Source organism: Manacus vitellinus, unplaced genomic scaffold (assembly GCF_001715985.3).
Source record: "Manacus vitellinus isolate BGI_N305 unplaced genomic scaffold, ASM171598v3 scaffold_29_pilon, whole genome shotgun sequence".
In the NCBI taxonomy this organism is placed as follows: domain Eukaryota; kingdom Metazoa; phylum Chordata; class Aves; order Passeriformes; family Pipridae; genus Manacus; species Manacus vitellinus.
This window is the reverse complement of record NW_021940207.1, coordinates 3,893,221-3,915,737: the sequence shown is the minus strand read 5'-3', so window position 1 is coordinate 3,915,737 and position 22,517 is coordinate 3,893,221.

Sequence of the window (22,517 nt, the reverse complement as noted above, 5' to 3'; positions counted from 1 at the left end):
CCTGGGCTACCAGGAGAGGGACAGGAGGCAATTAGGAAGGGCAAAATATTCTCAAGAGGTAGAGCTGGCAACACTGCTCTTGCCCTTAAAATCACATCTGAGCTTTGGTGACATCTTAGCTAATTAATGAGAAAGCCAGTCCAAGTCTCCCAGATTGAAATATTGGTTCTGGACAGATATAAACCAGTATCCCAAAACTGTCTTGAATTATCTCCAGGCTAACACAGGAGGTATCTATCTCTGCCTAGCTCTCCTCCTTCTGGTTTTGTACAAAGAGCTTCATTCCCAAGCATCTCAATGCTTTTGGGCTGCCTCATGCCTGCAGCCTTGGCCTGCCTGCCCCCAGCTACGCCTAATCCCAGCCACTTTTTTGCATCTCCAAACAGAAGATCCAGCCATGGCAAGCTGGAGGGTTTTGCTGTGCCAGGGGATACTCGTTGGCTGGCACCACATCGCCTGTGATCTCGCCCCGTTGGAGCAAGAGAAAATAAGTACCATTTGTTAACATGCCAATCGTTCTTTACACTGGCTGATTAAAAAATAATTACCCACAGCCATTATTGAGCACTCTTGCAAATGAGCTGTGGGAAGCTGTGACCGTGTGCTTAGCACACAGTGTGTCTTGCTTGTTTCAATATTATTTTAATTAAGTATCTGGGTAAAAGGCCTTTCTAATGTAACTTTCTTTTCATAAGCAGAGAGCAGGGCTCCGTGCTTGGCTGAGCAGTGACAGACAGCTATAGCCCCCCATTGCTCCAGGCTCTTCCACTGTGGAACAGTGGAACAGAGACACAGTGGAACACACTGCTTATTCCGATTCAACAGGACTAACCCTAGGTAGACCCATTGTGGGAAGAGAGCTCATCTGCACCCAAGGGACATGGCCATAGCAGATAGCTGGAAGGCATCATTGCCCTGAGACCAGCCAGCTGGGATCCTCTGGTTTGGTCTGGGATGTGGACAGGATGGAGTTGATGACCCAGGACATCCTTCGTGGATGGGACATTTTGCACCACCTCTCCTGCAGGCACTGGGGACAAGCACTGCCAAGGCAGGCTGGCCCTCTCAGCTGGGTGAGAAGAGAGGACCTCTCTCAGAAGAGCTCTGGGAGAGCTTCAACCCACGACAGGACCACAGACCCCCAGCACAGCTACATTTGCCAGGGTCTTTTTCTGTTCTTTCCACAAAAGATTTTGCAAAAGGAAAAACAGAAGAGGTGGAGGAAAACCCACATGTTCTGGTTGCCTGTCTACCTCCTGTATTTGCCTTTGTGCATGACTCAAAGCAATCACATCAGATAATTCCACCTCTTTCTTATTTACGTGTTTTCCACTTTCTGAATCCCAGCTGGAGCTGTATTTAGTAGAGCACACGGCCACCATCCTTTATTTTGGAGGGTGATTGCTCTTTCACATGAGCTTACATTCTCTCATGCAGCATTTAAGCTGCAACATTGGTGTCAATTGTCTGTTGTTTGCAAGCAAATTAACTTGGCAAACACATTTCAGATCCTCAGCTGGTGTCAAAACGGAGAAATCGAATTACTGCACAGGTTCAAGCAGGACAAAACAGCCCCAGCGCTTCCTCTTGATCTTTGCCTTATCAGACAAAATTCTGCCTTATCAGACAAAATTCCTTCTCCAGTTATTTCAATCAGGATAAAAAGAAGGCCCTGAGCAGGTGCACCCTGAAGTCCCACTCAGATCTGGCAAGAGGGAACTGAAGTTAGGCTGGGGCCTGATGATGAGCCCTGGGCTGGGTTCTGGTTGCAGATGCTGTTTCGGGGGATGCAGAACTTGGGGAGAAATAAGATTATTGGACACAAAAGGAAAATTTTTCACAATAATGACAATTAGCCATTTGAATACTCTCCCCAGGGAAGTGGCAGATTCCCCATCATTGGCCACTTCTAGAATTCAGCTGGAGAAGGTGCCGGGCCATCTTGTCTGGACCACGCTTTTACCAAGAAAAGTTGGACCAGATGGTCCTTGAGGTCCTTTCCAACCTGGTATTCTCTGATTCTATGAAGTTGTAGAGAAAGGTGCAGCCATAACAGACCATCACCACTCGGTGAGCTTGCAGCAGAGTAGATGAATGATCTCTGACTGTTTCTTTGGCAGAGCCAGACTGGTCGTGCTCTGCTCCTGGAGCAACACAGCAATAACATGCCTTTTTGATCAAATGGACACTTAACGTTTCCCCAGACAATTCCTCTCTGTGAATTGAAGAGAGCACTAATTGCAATATACACTCCAGAAACCTGCAACCTTGAGATTCAGACTTTGAATAGACAAAAATAAATAAAAATCAGAGGGCTTTTCCCTTGCTTCAATAAAAACATACGTTCTCACCAGATTTTTTTGATGGAAAAAAATAACACATTTCCCAAACAGCTCAAGTTATTGCAGACAACTTCATTTCCAATCTCAGACACTGCTGTGGCAGGAACATAAAAAGCAGAATTGATGAGATCAGACTAGGTTAGATAGGGAGCCTGGTGATGAAAAGCTGCTGCTGCTCTCTCTGCACCCATTCAGGGCCATTAGCAACCTCCATCCCTCTCACCTGGCAATGCTGCCCTGTTGCTGAATTCTGCTCTAAGTAGCTGTTCCATGTCTCTCAGTTTCTTCCTGCAGTCTCTGTTTTCAAGCACACTTTGCCCCTCTGTGTGTTTCCCCCACTGAAGATGGAGCTCCAGAAAAATGGCAAGGAGTTTTTTATATGTAATTTGGCAACACACTTTGGGATTCCTTGGGATAAAGCTTGTTGGATCAGTGCACTTTTACTATTACAAGGATGATGGTGGCTATCCTATTCTCCCCTGGAAGCCTTTTTTTATTTTTTTCTTTAATGCAATAACACTTCCTTGTAGCTTCCCCGAGGAAATTGCTCTTTACAGTGTAGCTTCACACTAGGTCACCCGAATAACCTGGAAAGAGCCATTTTACCAGCCCCTTGTCTTCAACATAAAACTACTATATCTTATTTGCCAGTGCATTAAGCTGACTGAGAGCAGAGCAGAGCAGGGTTGTGGAGGCAATGAAGCTTGCTCCAACACTCTCCTTTTTTTTTTTTTTTTTTCTTTCCTTGGATAATTTCATGGTCCATTAGTTTCCTGTAGCTGCTTCCTGCAAACACACACACACTGCCATGGTGTATGAGCTTCCCTCTCGCTAGCACAAGTGCCGGGCAGATACATATGTAGCTGTCACACTTGCTCCAGGGACACGGGAAAAGCAGTTCAGCCACGTCCAGGGCAGTGCAGAGCAGGATGCCCAGGGATGCTGATGTCCAGAACAGTTGGTACACACTACATGAAGGTGCACAAGTGTTGATAAACCAGTGGGTGAGGGCTGGTCCAGATTGCCCCTGTTGCGGCACAGGGTGGTTTGCATGACACCCATCTGGCAGAGGCACTGCATAGAAAAATACAGCAGGGAGAAGGATCAGAGGGGATCTTTCCCCACCATCCAGCCCTGCAGCTACAGCAGGAGCTGGAGGATCTCATCACACTCCCCAGCCAGAGCAACCTCTAGGCTGCCCCAGCTCACATAGCTCACCCTGAGCAGGCAACAGGTCCAGTGCCCACAGCACACTATCGTTGCAAAGAGAGCAGCTGAAGCCTCATAAGACCCTGCACTGGAATACACAATTAAGTGCCTCTTATTTTTAACTCACCTGGAGGAAAAAAAAAATCTGTACATGAGGATTTTGCAGTGGCATTTGACTGCTCAGTTCTGAAACTTCCAGATTTGGGGAACCACTTCCCGACAGTGAAGTGTGTGCCCAGAAGATGTGACTCAATTTTCAGGGAGAGACTGCCTTGTCCTTTTTGGAGAGGCTGGGGGCAGCAGGACAGGCAGCCCCTCTGGAAAGGCATGGCGTGGGTGGAGGGGACTGTTGAGACTGATGTCTCTCCAAAATTACAGCTTTTGCTTGGAGTTAGCTTTCTCTCTCTGATAATTGAACTTTGGGAAGAAAAAAAAAAACAGGACAGAATGTGAATCCTGCCTGGAAAGGATAAAAATAAACAAAAAACCCACCCCAAACAACCCCCAGCAAAAAACCAACAAAACAAAGGAAGCCGGGGGGGAGATCTGGTGGGTCTAACACACAGAGAAATGTTATTCACAGACGTTATTGATTAAGTTTTCCTCACCAACACATACGTAAATACTTATCTCTCAAATGAATAAGAGGCTCTGTAATGCTGGAGGGAAGAAGGGAAAAGATTATTGAAAACGTGAGGGTCAGAGAAGCATCCGGCTGCAACGGATGCATTGAGAAGATAAACGGAGATGTCTTTGTCAACACATCGGTCTGCCAAGACCAAGTGAGATAGAAGGCAGTGATTCTCAAGCACTAGAAGCCATGCTTGGACTTTGATAACAATGAAATAGAGATTATGGAGCAGAGTAGATCCTCACCTGGGCTAATTCAGTGCCAGAGCCCTGATCACACAGCAGCTACATCAATTTACATCACCCGAGGATCCTGCTCGCTCCAGACAAAGCAGCCCATTAGCAGAAGGGCAGAAGCAGAGATTTATGACAACCTCAGTAGGGCAGGGAGAAAAGAGAAGAGCAACAATGAGTGAGATCAAAGAAGAAACAGAGGAGGAGTGGGGGCTCTGACCCATGAGCACCCCAAACCTGCCTGATCGCCTGGGAACCACTTCATCCCCAGCACTGCCTTGCCTGCTGCCACACGGTGGAGGACACTGGGCTCTGCCTGCAAACAGCTGCTTCTTGGGATGGCTAGGACATCGAGGAAATGTGCCAGATCCACTGAGAGTAGATCTGGCCCGTGAGCCAAACCCAGTGTCACATGTAGCACCATGCAAAGCAGGGCTGGGACACCCCCCCCCCCCCCCCCATCAACTGAAAGGTAGCAGACATGAAGGTTTGGTGCTGAGCATTTGGTGATATCAGCCCAGAAGCTCTTGAGCCATCTGAAGGCTGTGAGGGACCATTGGGATAATCTCTTCTGGCATCCAGCATCCCCATGGGATCAGCTCATGCATCCTGCCTCCAATTCACATCTCCAGACCCGTGGTTTCTCTCAAGGCAGCAGAACTATTTCAGGGACATATTCAACCTGCTCAGCAGAGCTCAGGACTTATCTTTCTACACCTACATCTCTGCATCTGCCACCATGTGGGGCAGAAACACTGGGACTGTACAGGCAGGATTTCTATCAAATAGGATGCTGCACTGGGTGTGCTGACAGTGGAGTTAAGAAGAAGCTAAGGTGCCCCCAACACAGGCAGCTGAGCAAATGCCAGCATGGGCTCTAGCCTTGCAAAGGTGTGTGAGTGCAGGATTGAGGGTACATGTACACCAGGAGACACTGCAGTTCCCCTAGAGAAGCTCTGCTGCTTCAGGTCAGTTGCCAGCCATCAGGTCTGCCCAGTTGTACCCAGAATCAGATCCCTCCAAGCTCACCCAGCAGGTCTGTGGATTTTGAAGTTATTCCCCACCCACCAAGGGTTTGCTCCTGTCCCCTCATGTGACAGCAACCAGAGACAGGCACTGGGCTCTGCCTGTGATAATGTCCCCCTTGCCATGAGCCATTTCAGTGCAGCTCCTCGTACCTCAGTTTCTCTGCCTATGAGCAGGGACACAAGGTACATCCCCAGATACCTAGGTTTGCTGTGACACCTGCTCGATCCACTCCCAAAAGAAAGGAAAAAAAACAAACTTCAGGGCTTTTCTTACCACCTTCTCTTGGTGTCTCCAGCACAGGCAGCAAAGCTGCTGTTATCCCAGACAGCGGAGGCTCAGGAGCTGGAGCAGGGCAGCCTCTAGTGGCTGCGAGCCAGGAAATGCGGTCCCAAACCCTTGTGGAGGGATATTTGCTCACCAAAGCATCCTGGCCTGAATAAGCCACAACCTGTGCTGTTAAATTGCCCCATAATCCATAAATATTGGTCCTTGGACTCCTCCTCCCTGTTTATATCTCTGCCTCCCTCCGGCCACAGCCACCTCTTACAAGCTGCTTCTACCCATCCCTCCAAACACCTCTGAGCCTAGGGGCTCCTGCTCTGCCAGTGCAGCTAGAGGTACCAAGAGACACATGTCCCAGACTTCATGGATGTGCCCCACTTCATGGATGTGCCCTGTCCACAGGGCTTCTAGAATCCCTGGAAATAACTCCATCCTCAAAGGTTTGCCATGCAGCTGATTGTGGGTAGCTATTGGACCTGTAGCACTGTTTCCAAGTGCTGGAGCTGACTGTGACAGTGAATCCATCCAAATTCATTAATGCTCCACCTAGAGAAGCATGGCCTTTTCTGACACAGAGTGCTCTGGCCCTAGGGATGCCCAGTGCATCCTTCACTGCATGGGGAAGAAGTTCTCCCCAGGGAAGGGGATGGCCAGGAACTGAAAGACCAGCCCTACACCCAACATTACATCTATGGCCAGAACCACCAATGCCTCCTTTGCTGTCTTGACCCTCCTCTGCCAAAAAAACTTCATCTTTCAGGTTGAAATTCATTCTCTACATCCATCCCACAGCTCCAACCCTGGCCTTCAGCTTCCCCTCCCACAGAACATAAAAATTAGTAGAACAAGACAAGCAAGACAAAAATCCTCCTGGCTGCCTCCAAGAGCCATTTGGCTTCACCTCAGCACATCCCCACTCCCTCCCTCATCCCAGTTTTACTGGTGAGTCAGAGCTCTCCAGCTAATGTTTGAGCATTGGGGCAGGCATAAGGAAGGTAACCAGGGCTTTTTGTGGGACATATCCGAGGACAGATCCCCAGACAGACACATAAATCTGCAGATAAAGCAGAAGAGGAGCTATTTGCACACCAGTGTGGGTTGGCCATGAGTTGGACAGAAAGTTTTCCTGCCCTGTGTTTCCGGGCAATGACTGGTAACCGAGCACAGCATCAGTACAACAGGCTGGCTGACCACTGGCTATCAACTATGCAAGCAATTTAAACACAGTTTATGTCAATAATTCAGGCAGCAGCTTTACTCTTAGAGCATCCTAAAATGAAAAAGAGATGGGGAAAGAAACCAAGCAGAGAGCCCCATACTTAAGATGCATTCGCCTGCTCCCACTGCAGCTGCTGAGGAACCCACATCTGCCATCAACCTGCCCCACTACACTTTTGTTGGAGAGCTTGGGCTGTGGCATAAGATTCAGGGACATGACAAGGTTACTTCCAAAAGTAGAAATAAGGAAATGCCTCAAGGACTGGAAATATTAGCAGATAAATCCCTCTCATGAGTGCAAGAAGGTTTTCCTCCCCACTTTTCCTCCCCATTTCACTAGGAGATGCAGTCTCCCAGTTAAGCAGGACAGGCAGCCCTGCAGAGCATCAGAGACTTTGCTGCTGCTCTGGACATCTCATGGAAAGTCCTGCAGCAGGGCCAGGCTTTGTAACTCCCAGACACTCAACATTTAAGTTATGGGATGAACAGTTCCCAGTCTATACATATTTATGGGTATTACCATTCCCTAACTACAGAGGAGACCCTAATCCTCCACAGGATCTCCTAGTTAGGAACAAAAGTCAGGCAAGTTCAGGTTTGAAATACTGAAAAGAGGGTGAATACAATTGTTGGTTGGGACTGGACTGTTACAGCACTGACAGCATCTTCCATTAGAGGCTTAGTGTCCAGACAAGCTGGGCTGCATCTGTGTAATGTGAATCATTTGGCCAAAACCAGTCAGGGAGCCCCAACATATCAGAAAAATTTTTGCTTCTTCCTTCTGATTATCACCTTGGTCCTTTTGACTATTTCTCCATATTGCCTAGGCAAAAGAATTGCTAGAATTGTCCCAAAAGCCTACTGGGATTATTTCTTAAAACTCCAGATCCTTCTTGTTGGTATTCTATAACTCTTCTTTTCTGAAATAATTTTTGCTTTCAGAGGTATGACACTTCAGAGTGACAGGTTACAGTCATCCTCCTCAGAAAATGCATCACAGGCAAAAGAAGGCACAACGATGACCAAACCAGCTGCTGAACAAGTTATAGGGGAGGAGGTAAGAGGACAGGAACAAGATACAACCTTTTATCCTCTGCATTCACTGAGACATTTGTTCCTTCTTAATTGAAGCAGACCTTCTCTGCCCAACCATACCTGCACCAAATGACCTGAGCCCACCTCTACCTGATGGTGTGGATGAGGACAGCAGCTGAGCAGAGTAAGAGGTTGTTTTCAGCAAGACTTCTGCCTCCAGGAACACTCAACATTGTCTGTGCTGGCTCTTCGACACCAAGGCAACGGCAAAATTAATGGCTGTGCTCCTGAAAGGGATTTAAACATTAATAATGAAGAGGGGACACAGCTCTGCAAGGCACATTAGCAGCCATTCAGGGCTTCACTTGCCTCAGATGGTTACGAAATAGTGTGTGTAATGCAAGGGCCCTCTTGTGATAGGGCCCTATGTATTGGGACTGGGATGGAGATGTGAGAGAGCTTGGCATAGCTTTATCTTAACTGTACCAGACTGATGCTGTCTTCCCTTCACTTCCTTTCCCTAAAGCCATAGTGGGTCCAGGTATTTTGTTTCTCAAGAGCATGGAAAGATTCTGTTAGACTCACATTTCCCCTGATGTTGCACAGCTTTCCAAGTCACACAAGGATTACCCAATCCGTCCCCAGAATTTACTCTCCTTCCAAGGCTGTGCGTTTGGCTGTTTGAAAGTATGGAAAAATTTGTCTTGATCAAAAGAGGAAAGGGGCCAATGCAGTTTTGTTTCCATCAGAGAGGCTGTCAAAGCTGTTCAGAGGAGAAGCAGGAGCTGAATCTAGCTCACCTCCTTCATCTGATGACAGCATCAGGACATAATAAAATCAGAAATCTGGTGGTCATTGGGTCTGGCAGCTCCCAGAACATCTTCCCCTGACATCAGTACCAAGTCCTTCACCCATTCAGTGAGATAAGTCACCCACATGCCTCATTCCCCCCTTCCTGGTAAGTTCAACCTGCAGAGATGCTGCAGACAAATGAGCTTCCCAGGAGGCTGGTTCAGTCACAATCAGCTTACATATCCAACACCTCGATGTCCCCAGATACTGAGACACAGCTAATTTGGCTCTGTGTTCATTATCTGTACTGCACTGTGGCAGAGACCTTCAAAGGCAAGACCTCCTGGCCTGAATCAGACAAAGTGTCATCTGAGTTCTCCTTACTCCCTTTCTGGTTGCTGAACTTTTGGAGTCAATCTCAGATCACAATTTTCAAGCTATTTCCTATGATTAAGAAGCATAAAACATTCTTTTCTTTACTAAAAGCTTAGAGTAACAAGAATCTGTCTGAATCCAGTATCCAAAGCTTTAGAACAAATGCCCATTCTTGCAAACATCACAATAAAATTATGTAAGCCAGCGATACTCAAAATAACACCCAATTTATCTTCCTATTTCCCCTGTATGATTATGTCTTTCATTTTGCTGGGGTAAAGAACCTTGAAAACAAATGAGTCAGTTTGATTTTTGTTTCAGGGAGAAGTTCATTTCCTGGCTCCTTTGCTCACTTGCAATGTTCAGCTGACAGTCTGCAGTTTTCTGAAAAATTCAAAGACTTTTGAAACTTTGGACTTTGTGGGCCAAGAAGACAAGTTCCCAGCAACCCCTTGCCACCTCCTAATTTTGTCCTGGCATTCCAGTGCCTGTGGTACCTGAAGCACAGGAGCACTGGCCTTCCACCAGATTCCCAGCCTTCCTTCTCACAACCTTCCCATCAGTGAGCTCAACACAGGAAATGACTGACAGCCTTTAAGTATAGCAAGATCTACCCTACACATTTAAAATGTAAATAGCAAATAACCCACTCTCAGCATCATGTGAGCCTGTGCTTTGGTGATGGAAGCAGAGGCTTGCAAGCCCTTACCTGCTGTTTAACCCTGACCACTGCCAGGACACAAGCATAGAGCAATATTTACCCCCTGGAAATGAAGGAGGACAGAGTTTTTCACTCCATCTTGAGGAATAACCTTGCATCCTTGGTCTCAAGCCCCTTGTCTTGCTTTTCACAGTCACTTCCCCAGGTGATGGAAGCAGTCCAAGGACCCTACAATCTTTCCCTTCTTCAGACCTTTGGCTATTTTCCTCCCTCCCCTAGGCCTGTGCTGCAAACAGGAGCCTATCACCCTTGCTGGGAGGTTACTTGTATCTCAGAGGACATACCCAAAACTGGTACTGAGCACCACTGTCCACACCTGCAGGAGCAGCCCAGCATATCTCCACCCAAGGAGGCACTTGAAAAACTCATTCTCCTCTTCCAAACCCTGAGCACTTCATCTCACCTTTGCAGCATCAACCACTCTCTCACACAGTCTCCTCCAGTCTCACGAGGAGATATGGCCAATTTTACAGTATAATGAATGTACGTACATAAAAGTTCTGATTCAAACACTTTCATTAGATTTAGTCACTGGCTCCCAAATACAAAATGATGGTGACACCAATTCCTTCTCAGCCCGAGTGACTAATTGTGACACAGAGGCAATTAGGCTTGGTTAAATGATCCATGTCCCTTCAAAATAATGGTCTGTCAAGCTGCATTCGCCAAAAATAATCTGGGATTGACTTGACAATCAAAATATCTATTTCTTCAAAATTAATAAAAACCCAGAGTTCCTTGTTTCTCCACAGTGCAGCTGCAAAATGAAAGGGCTGCCTCACTGCACATGGGGGAGGATGGGCCACTCCGAGGGAGATGGGAACAGGCATTAGAAGGCAAAATAAAACAGCTATCACAAACTTCGTGATGCAGGTAGAATACAGCTGGAATAGAGCTGGATAGACTGCTTTGGTCTTTTGAAAACGCCCCTCTAAAGTCTCCAGCACAGGAAATAGCTAGAATGAGGGAGGACGGGACAGATAGGGATCTCTGGTTTCCTCCACCAGAGTGTTTCCAGAGCCCCCAAGCCACCAACATGAGCTTTGCTAGTGTACTCTGAAGGCAACGCTCCATCTCTGAGAGCTTCCCTCTGAAGCAGCCCTGCCAACAGGCCTCCGTGGCCCATGAGGTGATCCTGCAAAGTCCATAGTTTCTTGGGTCCTGGGAACTGGATGAGCCACCTCATGGAAGCACCTTGCAGTGCTCACAGTGACTGCATAACACTGTCTGCTGTGGGGACAGGAACACTCAGGGGATGAGAGCCAAGTTTCTCCAGGCTTCAGACAGCAGATCCCAGAGCACTCTGCACTTCCCCATCCAATATCCTAACCCAGAGTTAATAAGAACCAACCCTCAAGTTTGTTACCTAGTTGTCTACCTCCACAGGGAGCTTCTACTAATTAAGTATAATAGGTTAATTGGAAGAACCCACACAGATCTCCTGAACATGCCAGCCCCAGGAATGAGCCCCCCCATCCCTGACATCCCATACCACCCTATGAGAGGGTTCCTTAGCACACCCACAACAGTGGAGGGCACCCAGCTCCCTGGGACCCCAGGATAGGATACCCTGGCAGCTTAGCTGATTTCTACATTGCCCCCAAATTGTGTCAATGCAATTTCCATCTGCTCTGCACAGCTCACTGCACCCAGCTCTGAAAAGGGAATGACAAAGCAATTACCCATGTTAATGGAAGCAAATATTCTGTCCTGCCTGTATTACTGTGTCTCTCTACCCCCAAGGGCCAATGGCAGGAAGGTGCCACAGAACCATCTAAGCACAGCTTGTGACCTGCCTGCATCTGCATCCTGCTTGCTCACACACAGTCTTCCACAGGCAACAGAGCCACAAAGGTGGCTTTTCAGGGACTTTCCCAAATGGATTCTCACATGTCTGATGCTGTTGAGTTCATCCCTTGGAGACACCAGTTTGGATCTTTCTCTTCCACCTTTCACTGAAGAGGAATTTAACATCTTTAAGACTGTCTCATGCCAGCTTTGTCTGAAACAGGGCAATTGGCTGAAACGGGGCAATTGGCTGAAGGTTCCTGGTGCTGGGGTGAGAGACAAGGAGCCAAGATCTTCAACTAGATCCTGGGACATGAAGCTGGAAACTACGGATTTCACATTCAGAGCAAATTACCACCTGGGAGACAAGAAGTGGCACTTCATCCTCCCAAAACACTGGTCCATCCCACACAATGTCCTCCTCCATGCAACTGCTTAAATCAGTGTGGACTGAGGACAAAAGTCCAGGCAGAGACTGAGCCTCATATGTGCATGCTGCATGAGCTCTTGTGAGCAGCAGAAGATGGGGGAGGGATCCCTGAAGTCTATGTGATGTTGTGCATGTGACAGAAGGTAGTCAGAGCTGATGATGCCATAGGTCTCCAACCCCTGTTCTTTACAGTGAACTCAGCAGCACAGTCAGTAACACACAGAAATAGCAACTTACTACTGGGAGAGATTTTTCACCAAATTGTCATTTCCTCTGTGACTCTCTGGGCTTATCTGCAAAAGTTGACTGTAAAATACCTCCGAAGAGACGTGGGAATAGAGACAGTCCTCCACTGTAAAACTAAAATCACTGACCTTTTAAAGGGTAGTGGGTTATTCATGCTAGTACTCATAGTATGGTATAATCACTCTCCTCCAATATCCCCTCCATGTTGCAAGGAGATTAATTACTTGTATTCCTCATTTTCCAATGAAAATAAATGACCTATTAGTTCTGCTTTAGCTAAGCCTCTCTCCACAGGTACCAGCAGCTTTAGCTCTAAAGCTAAACGGATCAACATGCCCACCTGAGCTCAGGATGGTTGCTTTCAATTTATTCATAACTCCCAGGATTCCTGCTGACACACAGTGACTCAGGCAGGCCTCCTAGCCCTGGGTCTCCAGCCCCTGACACCCTGGGGCTCCTATAAGTTCCCAGACTTCAGCAAGGAAAAGAACCACAGCTCCAGGCATGGATGGAGGTGGGCAGGAAGGTGTTAAATTTGGAGCTGCACTAGCTCTCCTCCTCCTACAGTGGGGACTTCATCCTTTATTTATGGGCCAGTGTTCTCTGGATACTAGACATCTAAATTTTTCAGCAAGGTCTATGTCCCATCACCCAGGGCAGTTTAAATTTTCACTCATCATGCCCAGACAGTGGCACAGGCATTAGCAGAGGGATAGTAATTACAACAGGAAAAGGATGAAAAGAAGAGTCAGTCCTGCAGTGATTATCCCCCATGTAAAAGGGAATTATGTATATTTTACAGGGTGAGATCGGCCTGTTGCACTACTCAGCTGCCTGAACTCAACAGAGAAAAGACATTAAAAGAGCTTCTCATTAAGGTGTTGTCTCAGCCAAAGGACATTGCTGCTGGAAACAGCCACTAAACATGAGAAAGGCCCAGGGAGCACTCACCTGGTTTTGAGCACGATGTACCAATACTGTCTGAATGCTCATCAGAAGGCAGCCCAAGAACAGAAAGACCCCCCCTCCAAACAGAGGGGGGTCTCCAAACAGATGTAACATGGGATGTTTCCCCATAGGGTGATGACATCTAACACTTAAAGGCTCAGATTTTCAAAGACTTGTGAAAACCCAGCTCAGTCCACAAGAAATCCTCAGGTTTGCTGCCTCCTGTTACCAGCCACACCAAGAGCAGAAGACACCACTGACCCATCTGCCAAAAGAGATGCTGATAGCCAGACCATGTTTGATCATTAGGCACGCTCAGACAGATTGGGTGTATGTGTTAGGAAAGGTTCAGGCTCCAAGCAGAAGCTCCTGGGCAATTTGCACAGCTCAATATAACAATTTGCTCACGAATAATGTTATGGGAGAGAGAAGCAATGCTGTCTGAGTGCTAAAGAGGAGAGCTGGTCATTGCCTTGCCATCAAGGCATCACTCCATGATCATTTTGCCAGATCTGATTTAAATGGCTAATTATTGCTGCAGGAAAAGTGGGAGACTCTCTGAGCTGCACAAGGGCACAAGGCTGTGTCCAGCCAAAAGGGAGGGTAGGGAGCTCAAGGGGCCTAATTCCCACACACACAGCAGGCTGCTGCAAGGATAGAAATGGAACTCTCATGTCATAACCCCCCCACCTGGGAAATCCCAGTTGCTCTTCCTTCCATTCCAAGCCACCTACCCCCAGCCAATGGAGCTGTGAATTTGCCTCCTTCCCCTCCCTTCTGACCCCTGCCTCACATTGGAGGGCTGCCCATGGTCACCCAGGTGTTGTGGACTCCCTAACAGCACAGCCCACAAGAGTGCTACACAGAAGTTCCCATTCACAGGCCACCACACAGCAGAGAAAGGGGATGCCCCTAGGAACCCCCCTTGGAACTTCTGGAAGTGGAGGCAAAAAGTTTGTTTGTTTTTCTTTCATGCACTGGAAGCTCTCTAATTGCACTAGACTGTTTCTCTGAGAAGGATGTAATTAAAAGTGAATGGCTCCAAGTCTTTTATCATCATGAATATTAAATAAAGATAAACACTACATCAATATTCATTTAAGCAGAAACATAAAATGAAAGGCAGGACTTGATCCCAGCTGACACTTCAGCATTTTATAGATGAAATTACAGAGCTAGGGGGTGAAAAAAAGTACCCCAAAAACCAACCAAACAAAAAACCCACAAAACATTTATGACCTTGGCACAAAGCAGCTGGGACAGGCTGGAAGTGACAGGCACCTCATGGCATGTCCTTCTTCATCACCCTCTTCCTAAAGTTAGTTGCTTCAGAGAAAGATATAGGACATTCCCAGGCTGACAGTTCCAGCACTAAGAGGCACAGGAGCTGGGTTTCATCTCACCTTTGCTCACAGCACTGATGCACAAGTCATGCTGGAGTCACTCCACAGATGCACAGTCCAAAGTGGATGCTCTTATTGACTACACCAATAGCCCACTGTGCTCCAGTGCTGCTGTGGGTTGATCCAAACCCTGCTGAGGGATCCAATCCCATCCCCTTGCAGTCCTGTAATGCGTTCAAGATTTTCCCCACTTTGAAATGCATATAAAGTCATGTTTTTCTGTCCAGTTTCCCCTTCTCCATCCCTGTTTTCACCTTTTATTTCTCTTTTCCAGCACTCCCCCAGCAGTAATGAGACATGAAGCATATCTCACACCAACAGCTGCTGTAAGGCAGCTAGATGGTCCCTCAGTCTCTTGTTAAGGCTGCTGGAGCCTCATCAGTGACCTGTTTGTGTGGGTTTGGTATCTTTATTACTGTTTATAGCACAGTAGCACACAGCATCTTCATCCACCTACACCAGCTACAGACACAGCTCATCCCTTGCACATTGTACCCTCCAGCCTCCAATCATCACAGAACGTCTTTCCCCAGGGAGCCCAGACTGGGAGCTGAGCAGAGCGTTGTGTGTCCCAGCTCAGCCTGCACAAGTACTGTAAGTACAGTACAAGTACTGTAAAGATACCATTAAGGAGAAACTGGACATAGTTGGCTTGCAGGAAAGTCCTCCTTGGCAAGTCAAGCCTACATCCTTCTCCTGCAGCAAGTCACAGGTGCCCCCACCCACATCACCAGGCTTTCCTAAGAACCAGGCACACCACACCTCACCCAGACTGCATCCCTCAGCTTTCTGTGTGCCCCAAGCCTGATGGAAAGAGCAGAGGAGGGAACAGGGCAAAGGAATCACGAGGAAAGTCCTCCCAAGGTTCAACAACACAACTCCCAGCTGCTCTGTAGCCATTTATGCAGTTTGCAGGCTCCCCCTAAGTGCATCTGAATCAGACCAGTGAACACCATTAACCCCCAGCTTCCAGCTATCCTCAGCACCCTGCTCTGAGATGGGAGCAGAGTCCCAAGACTCGTCCCCAGGCTGCAGAGCTTTCCCTGAGGTGTAAAACTGCTGTTTAAATTTCATCTGCCTGTAAGCAAAGGCACAGTGTGTCTGGGTCACTGCCTGGTGGTGTCTCAGGCAGACTGGCTTCAGACTTCTCCCTTCACCAGCCTGCCCTCTCTTTGCTCCTCTGCTGATAATGTGCTCTCAGTACCTGAACCCTGACCCAGAAGTGGCCACATCCTGACAGCAAGTGAAATCACCTGCATGCAATCATTTTGTGATGCTAGACATATTCAATATCAATTTTTGTGCTCAAATACACCCCCGAGGAGCTCACTCATGAATGAATAATGCAGAAATTGCTCTCTGCAAATGCAGCCCAGGGCACCATTCCTCTCTGTCCATTGCTGCCCTCAAGACTAACAATCTTCTGCTTCTCCCAAGCCTATGGCTTAGCTGAATTTCTGTGTCTTGGAGGAGCCAATTGTGGCATGAGTAAGACTCAAAATGTGATATGAATGACATTGTAAATGTGGTTGTCCATAAAAGCACAAATCACAGCAGATTTTGAAGATAACTAATGGCCTGTTTCTGGGTCTCATATATCCAGGTGAGTTGTTGAAATCCACCCAGCCCTCCTGTCTCCAGGTATGTGATCTATGAGCTGTGTTCCTGCCCCCAGCCTACAGAACAGTGTTATGCATGGCCTGCCATTGCAGGGTCTCTGCACACCTCCTAACGACCCACAGTGGATGATTAACAGCTTGTAATGAGAGCAGAGCTGCTGCTTGTCGATAATACTCCACAGCAAGGCTCACAAAGCCCACATGAAGAATGATTGCTCCCAAAGTGGTTCAGAGCAGTGCCCACAGGCAGGCAAACTGCTCTCAGCCCTCTCCTGAATTCCTCATTCCCCAAGTCCTCTTCTATTCCCCTGTCTGTTCATGGCCACAAGTTTCCAGTCTTCATATTGCTGCTCCAAGGGATGGCAAGTGGAAGGGTTAAATATCCAGACTTCCCTTGGATGGGGGTGTTCAGAGAGCTGGGACAGCTGGCCCTTCAACTGGCTACATGAGAGGCAGCATTTTTGGAAGAATACTTATCAGTTAGTTGTGTAATGACTTTTGATATTTGTACTGTCATTGTGTCAAACGGCTCGGCCCTTCCATTGTCAGAGTAGCTCATGTGTCTGGACAGCCTTCACCATGAGAAAGGGACACCAAGGGGAACCAAGGCAGGGGACATCAGGCCTTCATGGATGTGTAAGGCACAAGGCACACATCCAGCTGTGGCTGTGAGGACCTGGGGATCTCTTCATCAGCAGCACAGTGTGCACCAGTGTCAATGGTCAAAGGACTTGTCTGAGACACCTTCTTCTTGCAACCTCTCCCATACACCTCTATTGCCTTCCAGCCTTATCAGCTTTTCAGCAACTCAGCTGTTATGTTCCACCCCAGAGGATGGAAGCTAGAAGGACAATCCCTGGAATGACTGAAAGGCCCTGCAAATGTGGGTTTCCATGCTGGTAGCAGCAGTTCCCACTTGTGGCCAGGAACAAATGAGTCACTTGGCCCTGCTGTCTTTATGAGCTGCCTCATCACTGAACCAGTCCCAGCACCAGAGCTTTGCCATTGGTTTTGGCCTCAACAAGTCCAGAAGCACTGAATGTCACAGATGTCTCCATGCACCAAGCCTTCCTGGGATCCTTTTCTTTCTTGGCTGTGTTGTTTGAGATAGCCAAAATCATGAGGACACGACCACCAGCCTTAAAAATGCTTCTTACCACAGACAGGGGCCTGAAGCATAAGTATGTGTTGGTCATGGCACACACAGGCAGTGTCCCCAGGACCAGTGACACACAGCTAATTGCTTGCCTGCCCCAGCTCCACCAAGGACCAAGTGGAACCACTAGGAGCTACCACTCATGACAAATTCCTCCCTGGTCACCATCCTACCTGGTGCCACCATAACCTAGACCCCAGAGAGCAGGTGGCCCCAGCACATCACCTGCAGGGATGGGATTGTTAATCACTGCAAGTAGCAAAGACCCGCAAGCTTCCACGTCCATCACAGCCTCACCACCACCATGTCTAGAAATGATTACAGTAGAGAGGGCTTCCCCTTGGGGGAGCTTTGAAAGGTCTACTGGTCCCAAGAGAAAATGAACATCCATTTTCCCCAGTAGCAAGAGGCTTTGGGTTCCCCAGGACATTGGTTTTCAGGCTTCCCAAGAGGAGAAAGAGGCTGTGTTTGGGGCAGAGAGTTACAGATCCAGAACAGGGACTGCAGACCCAAATGCTGGGAGCTACAGGCTGTGGGGAATGGTGATGAACCCCAGTCATGTGAGCAGGGGCTGGTGCTATCAGGGCCAGCAATGACTCACATCATGGTTCAACACCCACCAGCTTCAGCAAGGCCGAGCTTTTGGAAATGAAAAAAGAGAAGGAAACAATGCTCTGATATTTTTCTGTGTCTTTTTCCTTTTTTTTTTTTTCCCCAGGGAGGTAAGGTCCTGCAAACAAGCTGTTGATTGAGCTCAGGCGGCTCATGTTATCTGTGCTCGGGAGCACGGCACAGCGTGCAGTGCCCTCCAACGCCATGGATTTGCTATCATCCCCTGCCACCCGCGTAATCACTTCAGTCACGCCACGCTCTGTCCCACTGCAATTTCACAGCCACTCGGTCAGGGGGAAATCACAGTGATTTGGGCTTGTCTGAAAGCACTGCAACTGTGTGCTGCCTCTTAAAAGGACACTGGTTTGCACAGAGAGGGATTGGTTGTGCTGTGACCCTTATAGGGTCCAGAGCTCCCCAGTGACTCACTTGCCACCAAGAGAAGTGCTTGGACAAGCAAAGGCTGCTGTGTTTGGGCACCTGGGGATGGAAAACGGAGCCCTTGCCTTGTCAAGTGCTCCTCTGCACTAGGGAGGGTGTGGGGTATCAGGCTGTGAGGCAGGACCATAGGTTTCAAAGCCTGTCCCTGCCCCAGATTTCCCATGGATTGCTCCAAATAAGTTTCAGAGGTCTTTTTCTCTCAAAATGTGCAAGTGATGCTTGCCTTCATGGGTACTAAGTGCCTCAATCCTTCACAGTGGTGTAGGCTCAGCCAAGCCTGTATCTCACCAAGGTGAGTGATGCTTCAGCACCTCAAATCTCACTCTCTCAAAAGCATTCAGGGGCTTCCCTTCCAGTGAAATCCAAAGGGGAGCAATGCCAAAATATCCATCAAATTCAGGGCCAGCACACATGGTCACACACCAGCGCAAAGTCACAGTTCTGGCAGTTGTCAGGAGTCAGTGATGCAGCAGCTGGGACCCAGCAGTAGGAGAGATATATTTGAATTAACCAATATATGACACACTATCCTGATTTCTCTGGGTTTATTTCAGTGTTATATGCATTTTTTCCTCTGTGCATCCTTTAGGGGTTCACCAAGTATCCCTCAGTTTCAGTAGAGGGAGGAATGACAGGTTGCTGAAACAATCCTGATCATGCAAGTCACGAATGTGCTGTGACAGTCAGGCTGCCTCCCATGACCCCACGGTGTGCATACAGAGGCAGAGGATGGGGCTGAAAAGGGGAAAAAGAGGGTTCAATATTTCCATCCACAGCATTATGGATCTGATTTTCTCTCACAGCCAAACAAAGCATCGATTTATTGAATAGCCACTGGGCTGTGCTGAGAGTGCACTAGATTTTTTTTTTAGGTATCTTCTAGTGGATGCTGTGTGCTGCCTCAGCAGGTCACCTTTGCAAAGGTCTGTGGCATGAGCCTCTCCTCAGGATAAGTGCTGGTGAAGGGCCAGCACAGCCCAGGAGCAGAAGGGAAGTATCTCAAAAAATATCTCACCTCTACACTTTCTCCTTAAGCAGCCTCCAGGGTAGAATCATCCATTGGAATTGCTGCCAGGAGCAGACTGAAAGTCCCCAGAGCCCAGCGCATCCCCCGGACCCCCGTGTCGCACGGCGCGAGCACTGCTGCCCCCCGGACCTCCCCACGCAGAGGTTCAAGTGCCATCTAGCGGCACGCGGGTCCCCGTGGGACAGACGGACGTCCCCAGCTCCCGGGCAGCGAGCCTTCCCTTCCCCTCTGTCTCTGCGCGCTACCTCCCAGATGCTCTCCCCTCTTCTCCACAGAGTCACCCTTTGCCATCACCCCACAGGCTCTTTTTCCCACCTCCATGTAGTCTCCTTTCTCGATCTCCACCTTTCTTTTTTTCCCCCACTGTTTTATATCCCCCCTTTTCCATGCCCATACATCCTCCCTTTCATCCATGCCACATGTGGGATGTGGTCACCTCCTCCTGGGACTGTCACACCATGCAGCAGCTCCAGGGGCAGGGCACTGCAAAGCCACTGAAGGACTTACCTCCTCCCAGACTCACAAAGCAGGGAGATGGCTTTGCAATGTGACTGTCTGCCTTATTCAGACTCCTGAGTGTCTCCGTTGTCACGTCCACGCCCTGTCCGCCAGTGCCATCCCCAAGGTGGCTCTTCTGCTCTCCCTAGTTCTGGAGCTGCAGAGAACCTGCAGCAGGGTGCTGTGGGTCCCACCAGCAGCTCCCCAAGGATGGCTTTGATGGGGCCTTGTCAGTGGTAAGAGCCACGAGGGGGCTCCAGGAACTCATCTGAGATGAAGGAGAAATGCCAGGAGCAGAGCCTACATCTCCTGTAGGATGGAGGAGAGATGCTAGGAGCAGAGCTCACATCTCCTGGAGCATGAGGTCTTCTCCAGCATCCTAGGTGGAGGAGAGCAGGGACATGTCACAGCTCTGATAAAGGGGCAGGATCTGCCAGAACATTTGTCCCTGTCATATACACCATGACAGGGAGCAGTGCACAAATTGCAGTGTGCCCAGCATAGGGCCTGAGAGAGGCTGTGGCGTGGGCTGTGCTGGCCTGACCCAGAGGGACACAAGCTGTTGCAGGACACTGGTGTTCAGTGTATGATTATTTACACCAGTTGTAGATTCACCCCACAGTCTTATTCCTGTGGGTCCACATTTATCCCTCACAGCTGTTTTATCCTTGTCTAACTCCACTTATTCTAGGGGTATTATTTCCAGGAGTTGAATTTGCCCCCAGCATTAAAGAAATGCTTTGGACAACACTGCTGAGCTCAGTCCTTGATGAGAGTCATGGACATGGAGAAGTAACCCCAGGGATGACCTCTTCAAGTACAGGAGACACTGGTGAGAAAGCAGGTCCCAGCCTGTGTGCTAGTCTGTCACAGTCTAATTCCACTGTCCCACCAGCACTTGGGGAAGAAAACAATCCTCACCAAAAACTCAGCATGCCCACTCCTGTCACTTCATTGTGAGACCTCAGATAATATTTTTGCAAGAATCCTAGTGGGGACAAGACTCAACCCCCCTGGCAATCACTGAGATAGTTGTGAGCTAGCTGAATGTTTCAGGTAAAGAGCAGGTAACAGCATGACCCTTGTCTGGTACCCTGCCTGCACAGCACCAGATTCTCCTCTCAGTGATCCTTTTTTTGCCTTTACTCATGGTGGACACTTCACACAACACTGTAAGTGGCCAGGCCTAGCTACAGAGAACCCTTCTTTTGAGAAGATGAGAATGCTGGAGAAGTCATTGCAGCCAGAGTAGATGCTACAACACCTTCCCTTTGCAGATCCTTGTCTGTCTCCCCACCAGAAGACTCTGCAGCACAGGGTTTATATTGCTACAGAGGCTGGGAATTACGTGGAGTGCCAATCCCATACACTGCAGCAGTGGGGTGCAGAGTCCATCAGGGCTGACCCACTGTAAGTGAGGGAGGCAGTGCAATTAGCCAGGCCAGATAATTAGGGCTCCAATAGAACTCGTCTGGAGACCTGAGTCTCTTACTAGAGGACTCAACACCGCAGGTGTTGGGGCTGGAGTTTCAAGCAGGAGGAAATGGGGGTGCAGGAGGCTGCAGACAGTTTTAGGCACTTGGGTACAGCAGAACCAAATTTGTGCCCATTCAACCACTGCTTCTCAACTTTATGAGCCCACACCGTCTCAGGTCAGACTTAGCCAGAAAAAAACTGATCTCTGAGCTACTCAGCACGAGCTTTCAGGGAGCTATGATTCTGCACAGCAAGAGGGTTGGTGGACTGGAACAAGCACTAGGTCAAGGAAATCCCCTAGGATACAGCAGTCTAACAGGGAAATCAGCTCAGAGGGCTGCTGAAGGGATCTGCAGTGGCCTGCATCTTGGGCATCCTCTCCTGCCTTCCAGAGCCTAAATGATCAGCATGGATGCTTCAAGCCCACGCTGCATCCAGCTTCTGTTGCCACTTTACATTTCCCAGTTCAGCCTTGCAGTGTAGACACTGACTTTGACCCTGGGTGATCTGGCTTGAAAGAAGCATCGACAGGCATAGAAAATGTCACTTCAGAATTAATGTTGCCCCTGAATTAGAGCTGTTCCGAAAAACTACAGAAGGCTGCCGTGATGGAAAATTAAGTGTATGAAGGACCCACCCTGCAGAACAGGCAGGGAAAAAATAGATCACAATGTATTCAGGGCCCAGACAAGACCATACTTGCCTGCAAAAATAAATACTTGCATTTGACACATTGCTTACATATTAATTAATGTGATCAGCCTGCCTGGGTGTGTGAGCATGAGTGAGAGCTCGTGACTGTGTAGTGATAAGCTGTTAAAACTTCCCAAATAGGGCTACAAATAATGGCAGACCAAGATCTTCCCTTTGCCCAGAGCCTTTCTCCTGTTTTTCTTGTGCTTTTCCACTCATATTTTTCTGTTTTACTTCACTGTGTCTCTTAGGTACCATTTCTCTCCCAGCACAAAACCAGAGAGCCATGAGAGCAAGAGAAACAGCTTCTGCA